This window comes from Polistes canadensis, unplaced genomic scaffold, assembly GCF_001313835.1.
Source record: "Polistes canadensis isolate GaletaPanama2010 unplaced genomic scaffold, ASM131383v1 scaffold_136, whole genome shotgun sequence".
NCBI lineage: Eukaryota > Metazoa > Arthropoda > Insecta > Hymenoptera > Vespidae > Polistes > Polistes canadensis.
In genome coordinates, this window is record NW_014569683.1 from 83298 (window position 1) to 102065 (window position 18768).

General features: G+C 30.9%; 1 protein-coding gene across 1 annotated transcript in view; it reads left to right on the top strand.

Moving 5' to 3' along the window:
* The window catches only part of LOC106788347 (GATA zinc finger domain-containing protein 10-like), a 375811-nt gene that overhangs the window by 71507 nt on the left and 285536 nt on the right, over window positions 1-18768 (top strand). The gene's annotated exons all lie outside the window — the stretch shown is intronic.

The following is an 18768-nucleotide window of genomic DNA, read 5'->3' on the forward strand; positions in this document are numbered from 1 at the left end:
AATAAAAATTTGTATAGTCATTATTTTTCGAATATTAAATAGTATTCTTTAATATACTTCAAATAAGTGTCTCTCAAAAGTAAACATTTAAAAAGATTTATTATCAAGAATAAATAAAATAATAAATATTTCAGATACTTCTTGTGTGTCATTCAACTATAATTAAGAAAAAAATATTATATATTGCGATATATAAAAATGAATAATTAATTAGATTTATTATCGATCAATTTGTATCCATTATAATCAACTAAATATACAATTTTTCTTTTATAAAATTTTATATATATTGAATATTAAAAAAGAAAAAAAAAATAAAGAAGAAAAGAAAAAAAGAAAAAAACGTATTCTTTCGTATACTTTTAATAGACATCTTTCAAAAGACATTTTCTTGTAAGTAGGAATTGAGAAAGGTTTATCCAGGATTAATAAGATAACGTTCGTTCGTAATTATGATAAGATAGCGCGAATAAGATCGGAAAATATCTTTAACGAATTCCGTAGAAATTCTCAATGGTGATACTAGTTGTGGTGGTAGTGGTGGTAGAAATGTTGGTGGTGGTGGTGGTGGTGGTGGTGTAGGTGGTGTAGGTGGATGCGGCTCGTTTCACAAACGAGCAGTGACCCGAGGCACTTTGGAGGCTGGTTTTCAAGACCCTGGGAGTTTCTTAATCTGCTCATAAGTCAGGAGGGTTCCGAGCCAACGAGCGAGGCGTTGCCCCAGGAGTGCGATTCTGCTTTTCAACTAAGCTCGTATTACGGCCCTGGAGTCGCTAGGAGCATCACCTTCGGCCTACGATCTCCTCCAACGCTGACGTGATTTTTCACCGATGATCCTCGAAAGATAATTGGGAAAGACTTTTCTTTTCTATCCTGTTCCGTATCTTTTTTATTACATTTTATTTTTTTTTATTTTTATTTTTATTACTACTTAATTTCCCGATGATTCTTTTCTTTATTTTTTTAAGCAATTTTAACACACGTTTATCTCTTAAATTTCATTATTATTAATATTATTATTATTATTATTGAATTATTAATTTATTTTTATATTTGGATTATCTCGATAAATATTTTCTAGAATTTTTAATGATGAAATTTCACAGGGAACTTGGACATGAAAGAAGTAGAACAACTAAATCAAACATAGTTCTACTTCTTTCATGTCCAAGTTCCCTGTGAAATTTCATCATTAAAAATTGTAATTTTTGGACGAGAGAAATACTAAATAAATTTTCTAGAATTTATTTGCAATTGGTTTGAATTATTTTTTCTTTTTTTTTTTTAATGCTTTTTACTTACTTTTTAGACGTTTGTTTTTACATTTCATTTATTTTCTTTTTTATTATTATTTCATTTAATATTTTGTTTATTATTTCATTTCTCGTTCATTATTATATTTTACTAATTTTTTTTTTATACAATTTTAAAGGAAAAACATCTGAAAAAAAATAATATTTTAATTATTATTCAATTATCAATACATTATTAGTTATTTTGACGTATTATCTATAAAACATTCGAACAGAAATCTAAAAATAAATTGACTTATTCTCTTACAATTTCTTTATACAAAATCTTCTCAAAATAGATTGATAAGCGTAAAAATCATAAAGAAGAGATTACACAGGTGATGTATAAAAAAAAAAAGAATAAATAAGAAAAAAGACAAAAAAACATTTCCTACCGCGATTTCTTTTTATTTCACGTTACGCACTTCTTCTTCTTCTTCTTCTTTTTTCTCTTCTTCGTAGAGAGATCTCTCCAAAGAAATCTTCCGAAATAAAAAAAAGTAAAAATAAAAAAAAAGAATAAAAATACCTAGAAAGAGAGAAAAAAAAAGAGTTCTATTTCTTCTTCTCTTCGTTCATCCCTTCTAGCAACATAAGCTCGAGAAAGAGATAGAAAGACATTTACTTCGACGTCTAGAAAAGGAAAGTTCACCTTACTTTATCCAGCTCACTTTTAATATCGCACACCCTCTCCTCACCAGTCCCCATCCCCCCCCCCTCGTCCGCCAGAATGTTTCTTACTATAATCCTCCGAGCCAGCTTTCTTACTTAAAATGCAAATATCGGCCAGGCACGGTCCTTGTCTTTTTTTCCCCGTTCTTGTCTCTTAGTCTTAGTCGTTGAGAAAAAAGATAAAGAAAGGGTGGCACGGGGGGAGGGTAGTTAAGTATGGGAATAGAAATAGAACGATCGGGGAGTGGATAAAAAAATTCGCTGAAGACTAAAGCGTCACGCATTCCCATTTTCAAAGGAAAACTGCGGTTCTTACTTGTCATCGTTTTTACCATACTTTTCCATTTACCCGTTAAAATCTAAACGTCCTTCTCTCTCTCCCCCTCACTTTCAACTTTTACTCTTTTCGATCATTTCCTATATTATCAATCTTTTTTTTAACTATTAGTTTTACCGATTGCGTTATCTTTTCGTATCGAGTTATAATAATATAATATTATATTGTATATTATATTATTAAAATATATAATATAATATATTATAAAATTATTTGTATATTAATTATGCAAATAATTTTTAACAATTGTTTTACTATTTTTTTCCTTTTTTTTTCTTTTTTATTGGAAAAATTATTCGCGCGATTGCACGAGAAGTTTTATTGCAGATTTTTTTCTTTTTTTTTCGCAAATTAATGAAATTTATTTTGATTATATCAATTCATATTTTATTTTTTTTTTTCATTATATAATCTGTAAAATTTATTGGCAAACAATTCTTCGATGGTAATCGTTAATTAGACTAATCTAATCGCTACTTGTCGAATGTTTTCTTTCAAGTAAAAAACAACGTGGAACCGATACAAAAAAGAATAAATCAAATGACTATCTTTCTTTACGTTACAAATGTTAATTTTTACAAGGTTAACACGTTCAGTGCATAACCATTAACGTTTTGACTCATTAAATAAATATGTAAGCGTGTACCACAGATTGTACACACAACCTGAATAGAAAGTTTAAAGTATACCATCGGTAGTACACGTGACACGAAATACGTTAATTATATAATATTTTATTCGAATAGATTCTAATATAAATTTAATATAAATGATTAAAAGAGAAATCAAAATTTCGTAATAATAAAAGAATCATGACATTCGTATATAAGAAAATTCGTATTAAAATTTCATAGTGTTTAGGATGCTTCGAGACGGTTCCGATACAAATGGTGCAGCGCATCGTCCATCCAGGTCCTTTTAACCCCTTGTAAGTTAACGTTGGGGTAACTGCAAAGCACCGGCCGAGAGAGTCTGTTGTTCTGGCAGCGGTTGTTGGCTCACTAACTGCACGAGCAGCCGCCTCTCTCGCAAATTACCTCCAATTTACCACTAAAGTTGCACCGGAGCTCTACTGTCCTCCTTTCAAATCCTAGATATCCTAACGTTCCTACGCACACACTAATACAAACACAAAAGCACATACAAAATACACAAACTCTCATGCACAGATAAGCATATACATATATGTACTTCTTTTATACTCTTTCTTTCAATCTTTTTTTTTCTCCTTCTTTCTTTTCCCTTCAACCCTACACCCCTCTCCTCTAACCCTTTCCCTCTCCCTCTTTCCCACACTTTTTTGAATTCTGCTTTTGCACGAAACTACTCGTTCGTTCTTTAAGTATTTCCGACCGGTTTAAATTATTGCCTACTGTTCTTATGCTAATTGCTTCTTTTGCGCTTATCTCACTTCCATTCTTAAACACGAGGACTGCCTTCTAAGGAGAGACATTTCTCCGAGCCACTAATTATCTACCTTAAAGTTCGCCCAGTCGGGTTACGCGAGACAAGATCTCTCTCTCTATCTCTATCTCTTTCTCTCTTTCTTTAAGATTTCTGTTTTTTTTTCCTTTGAAATAAATAGAAACATCTTATCGAACTTGAACCTAAACACTTGGAACCATGCGTTCTCGCGAATCATGGGTATTTGTGCAAGTATACTTATGTGTGTGTGTGTTTGAAAAAGATCGAAAGGAAAAAAAGAGATAAGAGTTATGGGGGAAGAATGATGGTGTGAGTTAGAGTTGAAGGAGAAGGAAAAGGAGAACTCGAAAACCGATGGAAGTACCAGTATGCAAATGTCCAGTCTCTCTCTCTCTCTCTCTCTCTCTCTCTCTCTCTCTCTCTCTCTCTCTCTTTCACTCGGCAATCTGCTTAACTTCCCGTCTCAGAATTTCTCGACTTTCTCGTGGAAGCTTATGTAAAGTCGAGCGTCTATTAATAATGTATTAAGTAATTATAAATACGGGAAAGAAGAAGAAGTAGTAGAAGAAGAAGAAGAAGAAGTAGGGTGAGACGTCGCGCGTCAAGTGTACTGTGAGTTTTATTGCTCCTAGCACGAGAAGAAAGGAATAACTCTGACTTGGACGATCTGACATTTTTATTTTAAACCTTATTCCCTTTTTTCTCTTTCAATTTTTATTTTTACGATTATTGTCACTATTTCGTAATCGTTTATGTCATTAAGTATAAAGTATTGTCTCATTGTTCGGAATATTTTCAATTTTTAATCGAACATTTCATGTTTTATTAGTAAATATATTTCTATTTTTAATATTCGACAAATTTATTTTAAAATGATATTTTTTTCTAATTTTTATCTATGTTTTATCGTGAGAAATGAGAAAAATTGGATAATGTCGAGATTAACGTGATCGTTTGGTATATGTCAGAAATATTAATGTATAAAAGTAAACTCAAATATTCAATTTTTTATCGATTTATTTGATATGTGTTGACAAGCGATCATGAGAATGTAGACATTTTTTAATTTCATCGTCACGAATTCTTCGAATTTGTATTTTTGATTACATTCAGATTGTCTAATTTAATGTTGATTTATTAATTACTAATTATTTAATTTGCTATTATTTTTGTTGTATTTGATTATTTATTACAAATGCACATAATATCAATTTTTGAATTCATTATGTAATATTCGTTAACCATTAAAATCGGTAAAAGAGGTAAAATGATATGAAGGAACTATTCAGCATAAATCCCTGGGCAAATCTCTAAATTCTTTTTGGAATTACCGGGCGTGGATTTTAGTCGACGAAGCTTTTAGTGGAACTAAACTTTCGTTCTTGCGTTTGGAACCTACTCGACCGTTAATTGGAACAACTTAGATGAACGAGTGATTCGATATTAATATCATTATGACTCTTTGCCCTACTTACATCCCTAAACGTACCATTTTCTCTATTATGCTAACGAACATTTTCAACTAGTTTAATAACTCATAACATCGTATTCTAATCTATAAGATTATCTCCAAATATTTTGCAAAATTTAAGCACCGTTAAAAAATAAAAATTGTTATATTATTTCTCGAAGAGTACGATCATTTTCACAATATATTTTTTCGAAACATATTATGAGTTGCGTAAAAATAAAAAAAATAATTCATTAATTTTCGTAGAAATTGTGTTTAAGGAATTTTTAGAACTCTTTTTTTTTCTCAAACCTTTACAAAGTAAACGTTAGTTCGTTTAACATTTATTCTTTCGATATTTCTTTCTCGAGATTCGATTGTTGTTTAGATTCAATTTGTAAAGGCTATTTTTGTAATTGGGTAAATACCATGTAGATACTAACGTTCGCTCTTTTACGTTTACTCTCTCTCTCTCTCTCTCTCTCTCTTTCTCTCATTCTCTTGCGAATCTGCATTTATGTACATACGTACGATAGTGTACGTATATTTACATAAATGTTTGTGCGTAACGGTGAACTAACATGCAGGTATCTGCATACACATCTAATGAAGTATAAAGCGCACTTACCGTTACCGTTATTCACAATATGCGTATATCTGTGTTCAATCATAATATTAATTGCAATTATAATTATTAACATATGTATATACTATGCGGGTATTTGTTATTAATTTCGTGATAAATCGTCGACTGGAAAAATTATTATTAACACGTGGTCTTAATAATGTTAATGAAGATAAATTTCACGAATTTCGAAACTCCCTTCGAACGAATATAATTTATTCTAACCGTTTATTTATGCGAAACACGCGAGTTACATAGATAGAAAATATTATACATTTATTTTACGTATCTCGAAACTAAATTCACCGAGTCGTATTGATTAAGCTGATGAACAAAATCTTCCTCGGTATTTGCAAATTTACACACATATTTTCCCACTATTATTTATTCCATCTCAGAATGAATTAACTTTAACATTAAAATACATTTGGTCGTTTGGAAAGTAATTTCGTTTTCTCGTTTTTTTATGCTAATAAAAAAAAAGCAAAATTTAACGAAAATCCCGACTTCGATTTCTCATTTCTCGTGAGCGATACAAAAAAAATATAAAACTACTCGACGAATCAAAACATAAGAAGCTTCTAAATTATATCTGAAGTGTCTGTTGTTAGAATGTAAAATGATTTTAAGGTTTAGAGTAAAGTTAAGTATCATTAAACCCTACTTACGAATTAACTACGAAAAAACGAAATTAAATTCGAACAATCAAACGTATACGCATTAGCTATATATAATTAAGAAAAAAGAAATATAAAGAACCAACAAAGTTTTAAATAATATTAAACAATTGTTAATTAATTTATGCAATTACATTAATTACACATCATTTTGTGTATACGTATTAATTCAATAAGTCGAGTAAGTGAGATAGGTAAATACAGAGATGAAATGCGAACAGGTAGAACAGATACACGAATACATTTATCTCTCTCATGAATACGTCATGCCTATAATTTAAATTAGAACAGTCAAGTTAAAGATTGATATTTAAAACAATGCCACTTATTTAGTGAACGAAATATTTCAAGAAAAATTCCTATATATAGGATACTACAATCAGACTGGAGTTGATTTCATAATTATAAATAATTCGAAAATGAAAGATTAATTCATTTTTAAACTCGAAATAAATTTTTTGAAAGAATTGTTTTTGTTTTTAGATATGTTGACTACACGTACACTGAATAATCACTAAAGTAACATTTCAATTATAAACATTTTGCATTCGATCATGCGACAAACGTTTAGTATGTTTCTAACGGTCGAAATGTGACAAGGACGCAACACCAGCTGTCGAGTTTATTAAATAACGATTTCCAAATCATTGTAGCCTTGACAGAAGGATAATACAGAAGATAAAGCAGAGATTAATTGGACACGGTTCGTTACATAATTACTAATTAATTATTATTTTATTTGATTTCAAGGGATAATTTATTATAAATCTATAATTTTTTAATGCGATTTACTCAAACGAATAAATCATTTATATTCAACAAACAATTTCTAATGACATTTTTCATGAAGAAATTACTTTATTTGAATTTATTAACCAATATTTCATAAAAAGCATCAATAGTAGCAAGTTTAAGGATTATCAAAAAGCAAACTCTTCCGAATCCAGATTTTATTCTTTAAATATTTGTTTAACGAACCATAACTCGGATTATCATAAATGTTAGTTAGTGATTTTTGACCAAACAAAGACGAAATTTTACTCTTCTATCTTTCCGAATTATTTTTATATATAAAATCATCTCTCAGGCTTCACACAGTATATGTGTTTGTGGTTATAAAAGTAGTTTGTTTGAACTTAGATTAAATAAAATTTAAGTTTGTTATTTATTATATGAGTTGCATTGATTTGCATTACAGTAATAACAAATTATTTGTATAAATAATCTAATCATTTAATAAACATATAATATTTATTTTCACAGTAATATAAATCCTTAACAATCTTGTAAATATATAATTTTTTATAAAATAATTAATTATTTGTTTTACAATACCGGTCCTAATTTTAAATTCTTAATAATCTAAAATAAATAATTATCATGAATATTTATTACGTATATTTACTCAAATATAAATCTCTAAATATTTCCAAAACAAACAAGCTGTGATTTAAAAAACAAAACATTCATAATTACTGACTCAAATCTCTAACCATCAATTATGTCAAATAATATTAAACGAATAATAATTGCATTATATTATAATTCCACGTTTTAATTGTTGATTAACAACAGAAATGATTATCATTTAATCAAAGTATCATTCGTCACCATTCGTTATAATATCATTCGATTGAATTCATGATAAAATAAATAATACCAAATAAAAATAACTGACGAATCTCAGCAAGCGAATGCATATTAAAGAAGAAGAAAAAGAAAAGAAAAAAGAAGAGAAGAGGAAAAAGAAAAAGAAGAAGAAGAAGAAGAAGTAGCAGAAAGTGAAGGAGAAGAGAGCAGCACGTCTAAAGGGCGATGAGAATTTATGGTCTCCTCGCAAATCGCAAATACAATTTAAGCGCTGTTGATCCCACCGTGACAAAGTACTTCGCATGATGGATGTAACCGTGCTTGCGTTTGTTACGGTTCAGGAGAAGAACGAAAGAGAACAAAAAGAAAGAGAGAGAGAGAGAGAGAGAGAGAGAGAAATATAGAAAGAAAGAGTGAGAAAAAGATGGAGTTTGTCACATAGGGTCGACCAGAACACTCGATAAACGAAGAAGAAAGCTCGACGGAGCTTCGACAAAGACGCTGAGAAAACGTGAAGAGAGGTTGGGGTTGGGTTGAGTTGGGATTTGCAAGAGTAAGGAAACGAAGGGTAAGGATGAGGGTTGAAAGGGGGACGCTGAGGAAAATGGCAGGAGGGCTGTCACGTGACATCCTACTTAGTCTGCAATTCGCAGGCCATTCATCTTCATGCACGCGGAGTTCGATCATGAGAGTTGGAAGTTTTAAGCCTGATTCGCGAATTCCTACTAATATTTTTTTCTTTTTATATATATTTTTCTTTCTTTTTTTATTTTTTCGTTTGAGCTTACTTTACCGATCCTACAAGTTTTGTTTTTTATTCAGTAATACGTGCAGATTTTTTTTACTTAGAAATACCAATTTATTTTTGACATTATAAATCGTATACTATCTATTAAATGTTCTTTTAACACTTTATTTTTAAATATTTGAATAATTGTAGAAATTAATTGCGTTTGATATCATCAATTGAAAAGATAAATAATTTTGTCTACTTGTATTTTTTGTTTAACTCATTAACCGACTATGCATATATTATATATGGGTCATTAATGTTTTTGATTCGAATCTGAGAGAGTTACGTTTTAAATAATTTAATTACTCTTTCAACAATATATATATATTATATTAAACGTTGCGCGAGTTTAAATAATTGTCCACGTTTTCAAAACTCATGTTTTTATCCTTTTTATTTTTTATTATTATTTTACCACACCTCCCTTTACCCCTGAGCCAATGTGTTATACGGGTAAAAAATTAAAGAAATTTTGTAATAAAAAGTGAAATCCGTATATTTAGTATCTCAAACGTTTTATATCTTGAAAAAAGTAACATAATATTTTTTCTACCTCAATTCCCCATTCAAACATAAATGTAATTACAATTATTTTGTACATAATAATATATGTGGACGCGCATAAAAAGGATCGTTTTGTGTGAATAATATTATTTTTCTTCTTTTTCTTTTTTTCCTTTTTTCTTTTTTTTCCTTTAAAAAACACCTCTCTTTTTCCTGTGCCGGAACAGACGATCGCAGAGAAATCCTACAGCACTATTACAGCGTGTAATCCGTTAACGAATAAGTTCGACTCTGTAAAATAGATTCTCTTAATTACATTACGCCGGCGAATGTTCAGTGACATGTATTTGCGCTTGAATAAGAGAGAGACAGAAATAGAAAGAGAGAAAGAGCGAGAGAGAGAGAGAGAGAGTGTTGGGTGAAGCAGATATAATGCACATATCCAGTATGCAACGTACAGGTCTCGTAGCCAATATGCAAATGAAAATCCAAGTTTCCCGCACTGCAGTGTTTGTATTCCCTCACGATGGACCGAGACCGAGGTAGAATTTCGCTCTGTTGATATTACGCGGGAATAGTGATACAGAAGCGTTCCACCATCGGCGTACCGATGTTATAGAGAAAACGATTAAAATCTATTTTACAAAATGTAAAAAGGCATATACTGTTACTCATTATCGATCCAAGATCTCTCTAATTATCCATGTAGATTTTTATATTTATTTGCAAATCTGTTTATAATTGTATATATTATTTTTTTATTGCATATTACTGTATTAAGAAAATATTTAATTTTACCAATTTTTTTGATACAAGATTTCTAATAATCAATGTAGATCATTAAACTGGTTTACAATTTCTCTAGAATTTTATATATTATTTACTTATTATATTACTTTGTTAGAAAAACATCTACCGTTACTAATTTTTGATACATGATTCTTAATTATCAATGTAGATCATTATACTGGTCTACGAATCTTTAAAAAATTTACATACTATTTACTTATTATGTTACTGTATTAGGAAAACATGTTAATATTTTGTGATACAAGATTCCTAATTATCAATGTAAATCATTATACTGGTTTACAATTTCTCTACAATTTTATATACTATCTACTTATTATATTACTGTATTAAGAAAACATGTAATGTTACTAATTTTTGAAACAAGGTTCCTAATTATCAATGTAGATCATTATACTAATCTACAAATTTTTATAATTCTACATATTATTTTTTTATTATATTAAAAAAATAATTTTAATTTTACTACATACAAATAATATTCTATATATAAATTAATAAAATAAATTTTATTCCGAATTGTAAATTATTCGATAAACGTGGTCATAATTTAAATAAAATATCATAAAAAACAATCTCACACATTTAATACGAATATTATATAAAATCAAAATTTTTGTAATAATATGATATCTAATAATACACACACATACACACAGTTTATTATATTATTATTAAAATGAAAATATATGTTTGTCTCTGTGGGTATGTTTAAATGTCAACTATGGTTGCATATACATTTATCGAGAGTCTCGTTTAGGAAGAGCGCACTCGTATCCTGAGTTCCATCGAAGATCGATCGGTTTGCGTTTATATGGGCGATCGAACGAGCTTGGTCATGGTAGTTTACGTCAGTACGAGTACCGCGCGTGTTGTACAAGCTACAGGATGATGTCGTGCTAATGCACCGGCTTTGTTGTGATTTGTGTATAGTGTTTCTCCGGTCTACACGATCACTTTCGCAATGCTTTAGGTGGGTTGCGTACAGTCATTGTCGAAAGTAAACTCAACAACAATTTTTCCAATCGTTTTACGTAAACTCCAATTTATTATTAATTCGATAATAATCATAATATCATTACACATTATCACTTCAAATTTATTTATAAATAATCAATGATTTTTAATTATTATTATTTTTTTTTTTTAATGAATTAAACATTTTTTAAATCATTTCTATACGTTTTGTCGAGTTTGTGTTAAATAAATGTTTCGTTAATAAAATAATATATTTCAATTAAATACTTAGAATGATGAGAGAATTTGGATTACAGTATCAGATACATTTTAAACGGATATAATAAAATTAATCGTCATACCTAAATTAACTGTACAATCTTACTTATAAATAAATATCTACGACAATCTCGTGATAACATAATATTAATTAATTAAACATCAACTTTTTCTACGGAAATAAATTATGAAGTTATACAAAAATAATAACGTTAATCGTAAATGCGTTTGAAATAAAATTATTTCGATGAAAAATAAAGTTTAACGGACAGCCGATGAAAGTTGAAGTATTCGTAGTCGACAATGGGTAGAGTCGAATATTGGAAGACAGGAAGAAGAGGAGACAGGTGTTAGACGGCATGAATATTCGCTCGGTTGGAATCAGAATCAAAGATGTGTTAGGACGTAAATCGTACGTCACTGCCTCACTTCCGAGTGAAATCGCTGTCTCTTCTGAACTGAGAACATGAGAGAAAGCAAGTAAGCAAGCAAGCAAGTAAGCAAGGAAGTAAGCAAGCAAGACAAGAAAGGAAGACATAAGGAAGGAATGAAGAAAGATAGAGATAAAGATATAGATAGAGAAAAATAGAATACTTACGAGGAATGGGTGGTTGAATAGGGGAGGGGAGAGGGTAGGTGGGTGAGTGGGTGGTTGGTTGGTTGAAACAGAAGGAAATAGCGAGTCACTCGGCATCCTACTCGACGTTTCCTATTTATGGTGCTTCCTAGCCAACTAAATTAACAGGGAATGTCGTTGATCCTTATCCCTTTCAGGTCCTCGCATTTTGCATCGTCCCTTACGGTCTAGGAAAGGGAATAGAAAGGACGGAAGAAGAAGGAAAACGAGCCTGCGTGGAAGAAGACTAGCCAGGGTTAAAGAGAAGAAGCATGCTGGGAGTGAAAATAGGTTGGGTAGGGTGAGCGAGTGAGTGAGTGAGTTAAAGTGGGTGGGGTATGGGTGACGAGGAGGAGGACGTTTTCCAAGTGTACGTGACCGAACAGATAAGAGACCAAAGCGACGTCGTTACTCTCTCACTCTCTCTCTCTTTCTCTCTTTCTCTCTTACCTAAGGCGGACGAGCGTCTTCGAGCACGCGAAAATTCTACCTGCTGAGATTATCGGACGTTATTTCGTTTACAAATTTCTACCTCCCATTTTGTTTCTTATTTTCTTCACCCTTTTTCCATACTTTATTATCGTCCTCCTTTATTCTCCCAAAACCACCTCCCCCCCTCCCCCCCCCCACCTCACCTACTATTCTCACCGACAGCTAATTTATTTGATTTTTCTTTTGTTTTCTGTTTGTTTTCTATTATATTATATTTTATTCATTTTCGTTTTCCATTCAAGCTTTTATTTTTCTTCTCATACTGATTTTCTCTTTTTAATAGAACGCGCCCCGAGCTTTATCGTATTATTTACCAGCTTTCGTGTCTATCTTTTCATTTCTCTCTTATTCTTTAGCCTTGTTCTTATTCTTCTTCTTCTTCTTCTACTTCTACTTCTATAGTTTTCCACCTCTAACGACGGCACTGATGTACGAGCACTTGGCTGCTTCGTGCTCGCCGATATTTCTCTTCTACCTCGATCCTGCCTTTACTCTTGATCGTCCTCGATTAATCGCCAGGGGTAATTCCTTTAAGATAACCTTCTCTCTCTCTCTCTCTTTCTTTCTTCTTATTCCTTTTTCTTATTTCTCTTACTTAAATCTCATTTATAAGTAATAAAAGAAAGAAAATGGTGTTCGTATATTATCTTGAATTATAAGATAAATGTTAAAGTGTTAAAATGTTTAAGAGAATATAGTTTCATTCGAATTGTTAAGATCATTTTGATGCTGTAGAACGATCAAAGGAAAGGTGTTAAAAGTTGTTGAGAATCCCTGCTTTCTACTGCTATTGCTACTGCTGGTACTGGTGTTGGTGTTAGTGTTAGTGCTGGTGCTGGTGCTGGTGGTGCACTGCTCCTTCTCTGATTTCCTCCACTCGTCCGACGGGTATATAGGTGCGCTCGGTAAATTCTACTAATGGAATTTATCGCGACGTTACGAGTTCAGATATAGAAACTCTCGCACCGGTGTTACCTTTTTATTGCACTTTGAACACGCTGCCGCCGACTTTGCTGCTGCGCCGGTTGGTTGGCTGGTTGGTTGGTTGGTTCGTTGGTAGGTTGGTTGGTTGGTTGGTTAGCTGCTGCTTTTGCTGCTTCTGCTTCTGTTACACCTACCATGGGGTTCAGTGTCGAGGGAATATCGCAGTCGTCTCGTCTATTGAGAAGGCCGGATATATTTTCGAAAATTACATCCGCTCCTCTGGATTCCGTGGAATGTGATTTATCGTTATACTTTCGTTCTTCGGGAAAATAGTGAAAAAGAGAGAGAGAGAGAGAGAGAGAGAGAGAGAAAGAGAGAGAGATAGAGATAGAAAGAGAAGGAGAGAAAGAGACAAAAAGAAAGAGAGAAAGAGAATAAGTCACGAGGCGAGTTTAGTTCCCATAGCTTTTTCTAAATTTCTCTACGCCAGTTTGAACAAGCTCCAACGAAATTTGTTTGCGGTATTTTAAGAACACCTTGAAAAGTAAACTCTCATAACTTGCCGGGAAGATTCAGCATGGGATTGATAGGGTAAATTGTTGGGAATCTGTTTGATTTAAAAAGATTTTCCGTACGTGCTCTCTCTCTTTCTTTCTATCTTGAACAAATGTTCTCGGAGTTTTCATTAAATTCGTATACCTTGTTCCTAAAATATTACGATTTTCTACTTTTTGTGTGTGTGTTTCTTTTTGTTGTTGTTGTTGCATTTTTCGAAAGATTTATTTTTCTTTTATCATCGAATTAAATCGAGCTGATGAACAATAATTACGAGTATCGCAAATTTTGTATCGCACAATTTCTTTTCATATTTATTCTTGAATCATTTTATATTGCAAATACGTTTAAGTGTGTATAATGTTATATATGTGTGAGCATTTGATAATTTATTACATTGTTTTGTCGTTTTCACGCACCATTATTACTACCACTATCATTGATACCGATAGAGAAATGCGTGATGCCTCCAGCACCGGTAACACAATCGGCTTCTGTGACCCCTCGACCTTCCCAACACCCCTTTCCCCTCTTCTTCCTCCTCCTCCTCCTCCTCCTCCTCCTCCTCCTCTACCCAGGCAACCCGTATTATCTCATGACACGCGTTACGTTACAGTCTATAAATATATTTACCTCGATTCTGTTACAAACTACAGCTTTTCCTGCTCGAGAGTGGAAAGATCGATCGTTACGGCAAATAAATATAATATGTTCGAAAATCGACTACGCGCGTTTTAGATCGTGCGAATTGAATCGGTGTTTTTGACGATATATTTTAATGGAATACATACGTTTAGGTTGCTGCGACCTTTAATCGAAATTTTGTTTTTTCTTTTTTATTTTTTATATTAGTCAATTGTGTTTCCTCGCAAAGGTTTCAATTAAAGAGAATTATGGGAATTTTTGTTTGAACAAAAGTGCGAATCATAATTCCCTTTTCTATCATTTCTTTTCCAAATCGTTTTTTTATTTTTATTTATTGTTATAACAATTTTCACAATCTTGCAAAGAATTACTGTATTTTTGTTAAACTCATTGGAATCATAGATAACTTCTCCATCAATCTTTATCAACATTTGATTTCTTTTATTTATTATCACATAGTATTTTATAATTGTTAGATTAATAAAAATGATTAGAATTTTTCTAAACAAATTGTAAATCTGTGATCAATTTAATCCAATAACTATATTTCTCGAATATGTTATATTCATTAGCTAATAAATTTAATTTGATTTCTTTGTAATATTTTGTTGTATTTTTGTTAACTAGATTAATAACATGGCGTTAAAAAAGTAATACTTTATTCTTTTAACGATTGATCAAACATCATTAATTCTAACGCATATACTAGCGTTGGAGAAAAATGACAAAACGGTAATCGCATGAAGTCGATCGGTAGGAAACGCGAACGATACTCGATTATCCGTTCAAACTTGGCTTTTCGGAAAAGCTTTAAAGCGTAGCAAGCGATAAGCGATCACCGATCGACGAACTCGAATACACACACACACACATTACACATAAAGGGAAGATACATACACATGGAGACACTATACTCGAATCTAAAAACAGGTTAGGGAAAAAGAAAAAAAAAAAGGAGAAAAAGAGAGAAAAAGAGAAAAAGAGAAAGAAAAAGGGAATAAAAAAGAAAATAAAAAGGAAGAAAAGAATCGAATGCGATTGGGCGACAAGGACGCGGTAAAACGGCCGCACTAAATTATTACTTCGATGCTGCTGCTGCATTTCCGGCATCCGCGCCTATCATTCGCGTAACGATAGAATTCTCTCATAAAGAATAGAGAGAAAGAGAGAAATATATATGTATATAGAAAGAGAGAGAGAGAGAGAGAGATAGGAAAGGATAGAATGAGAAAAAGAAAGAAAGAAAGTGCAGCAAGCACGAGCAGTTTTAACGTACATCATTCAACGAGTTGCATATTTAAATCGTTCGTTGAAAAAGGTGCCTCCAGTTTTACTCTTTCTATCTTTTTATCTCTCTATCTTTCCATACTTTTTCTTTTTCATCCCATTCTAACTATTTTTCTCTTCTTTTATCTTCGTTCGAAAGCTAGTTTGTTAACTTTTTATTTATTTAAAAGGAATACGAGTTTGTAGTATCAATAACAAAATTATGCATATATTTCGATTTTTTACATTTATCGGTTACTATTAAGGGAAAAGATTACATTTTTTTGATTATCTTGGAATTATTTATTATGCAACGGGTTGTTAGGAAATATTTTTATATATTTTTAACGATTATTCTCGAATTTTTTTTTGTACATTTTTAGTGGTAATATCTTCAAGCAAGATGCTCGATATTTGTTTCGTAAATGCTTAGTTTAAATTATAAATATTGAATTAATTCTTATCAGATTTATTATAATTTAATGTGGTAATTAATTGAAGAATTTTTATATGTCGTAGAACGTGTTTTTTTTTTTTGATCTTTTTTTTCTAACCATAAGACGTAATTTAAGAAATGTTTTTAATCTTCAGTGTGTGAATCCTTTTGTAGTAATAACACAAGTAATTCTTTTTATTTAATTATTTATAGTAAAAACAAAAAAATATAAAGTTTATATTTTAAATCCAAAAAATAATCCAGGATATATTGTATACAATTTTAATAGTAAAAACATTTATTTTAAATTAAATAAATCCCAATGTCCAAATATCTGCCAGAGATTTTAAAGAGATTTAAGATTTTGATAGTAGATATTACTGTAGTGTAAGTAAGTAATTAGGTCAAAAGTTAAAATGTATCTCTCTTGAATTTTCTGAAAAGGAAATTGTGGGGTTTATTAGAGGTTGATGGTTGTTAGGAAAGGGTTCTTGATAGGGAGGGTATATCTAAGTTTAATGGTCTTAAAATAATATGTACAATAGTAGCAATAATAGCAATAGGAATTATAATAGTATATATAATAAATATAATATAATAGCTGAAATTAAATGATAATAATATAACATTCATAGTAATAATAATAATAATGATGATGATGATTTAATTTAATTAAGGTTTCAGTCACATATATATGGATATTTAATTTTAAGTAACATTTTTTATTCAAACTTATTTCTTCACTTATCCTAATTAAAAAAGAAACAAAAACCATTTATTTGTTATTATTAATATATAAAATTTATTCATAAAGGTGATAATTATCATCTGATAGTTGTCTTATTAATGGTGATTTAAATACATAAGTGAAATTAAATAAAATATAAAAAAAACATTATAAAATTTAAAAAACAAATACAACATTGTATTCCATAATTTTGACGAAAAAACATGAATGAATTTTGTGTTCCATCAAAAAACAATTAAACTCAATAAATAAAGAACAGAAATCATTCACGTACCTATACTGCTAAGTGATAAAAGTCAATAATCGGTCAGACATTCACTTATTCTCGCAAGTAGTAAAAGAACGATATGTTCAGACATCCACGAAACGATAAAACACTTTCACGCATTAATATATCAATTCGACACACATTAAATACACATAAAATAAAGGTATTAAATAATTGAATATAATGATCTGAACATTAATATCATCGGATGGATTGTTGGATAAAACAATAGTCGATAGTTTATTAGTCGAATAATAACAGAATAATATGAAAGTTAAAAAAATTGTCGTGTTAGTGATAACAGTAATATCAGAAATAAGTCGAAAGACAATTGTTAACTGCAGAGACGTCTAGGAATTTCTTTTTCTCGGATAACACACGACACACGAAGTAAAAAAACACGACAAAAGTAGGGGGTTCGTAGGCAGAGGGGTGAGTGGTGGTGGCTAGAGCTACAGTTCCAGGTTCGGTAAAAGAATGAAAAGAAAATGAAAGAGTGTGTGTATGTGTGTGTGTGTGCGTGAAAGAGAGAGAAAGAGAGTAACGTAAATAAATAACGTGCGAAGTTTAGTTGGTGGCATGGTGGAAAGAAGCTTTCGCGCATTCGCGAGGGGCGTAAGGGGGAAAAGGGGGGTATGGGGGTATGGGGCTGGGCACACTGGGTTATACACTGCTTCCCAACTGCCGTGAAACTGCACAAGGCGTCCCTCTATAAATAGCGCTTTCATGTTGCTGATATCTTGGGGTCGTTCCTGGCCTGGACGACGACGACAAGTGTATCGCTCCTACGTATTTCTTTATATTTCTTGTTTTTTCTTCTTCTTCTTCTTCTTCTTCTTTTTCGTCTTCTTATTCTTCGCGCTTTTATGGACAAGAAATACAAAAAAAAAAAAATAATAAAAGAAAAAATACAAAATGGGAAAGAACGTGAATGGGAAAAGTGTGCAAAATGGTTCGAAGAGAATTTCAAAACAACGTTGTAGATTTTACATTCTTATTAATTATTTTTGTTAACTCGTTTTCATGATTATTTTTTTTGTAAATAATACGAGTATTTAATTAATGTATACGTTGTTTGTGTTATGATCGATTGACGATCAATTATTTTTTGGATTTCTTTTTTTCTTAAATTTTTGTATTTTTATATAAGTTTATTAAATTTATAATTCGAATGAATAATATAAATTAGTTGAAATTAAAGGAATAAGTAAAATAGTAAAAAAGGATGATGAATAATTGATACTTACTATTCGTTAATAAAAAAAAGAAAAATTCGCAAATGAGGGCTCAAGTTTACTTCGATACGTATAAAAAGAAAAAGAAAAATAATTTTTCGTTAAACTAACACATCAATTATTCTACTACTTACTATGTAAAATTATTCTCACGTATTCTATAAAATAAAAT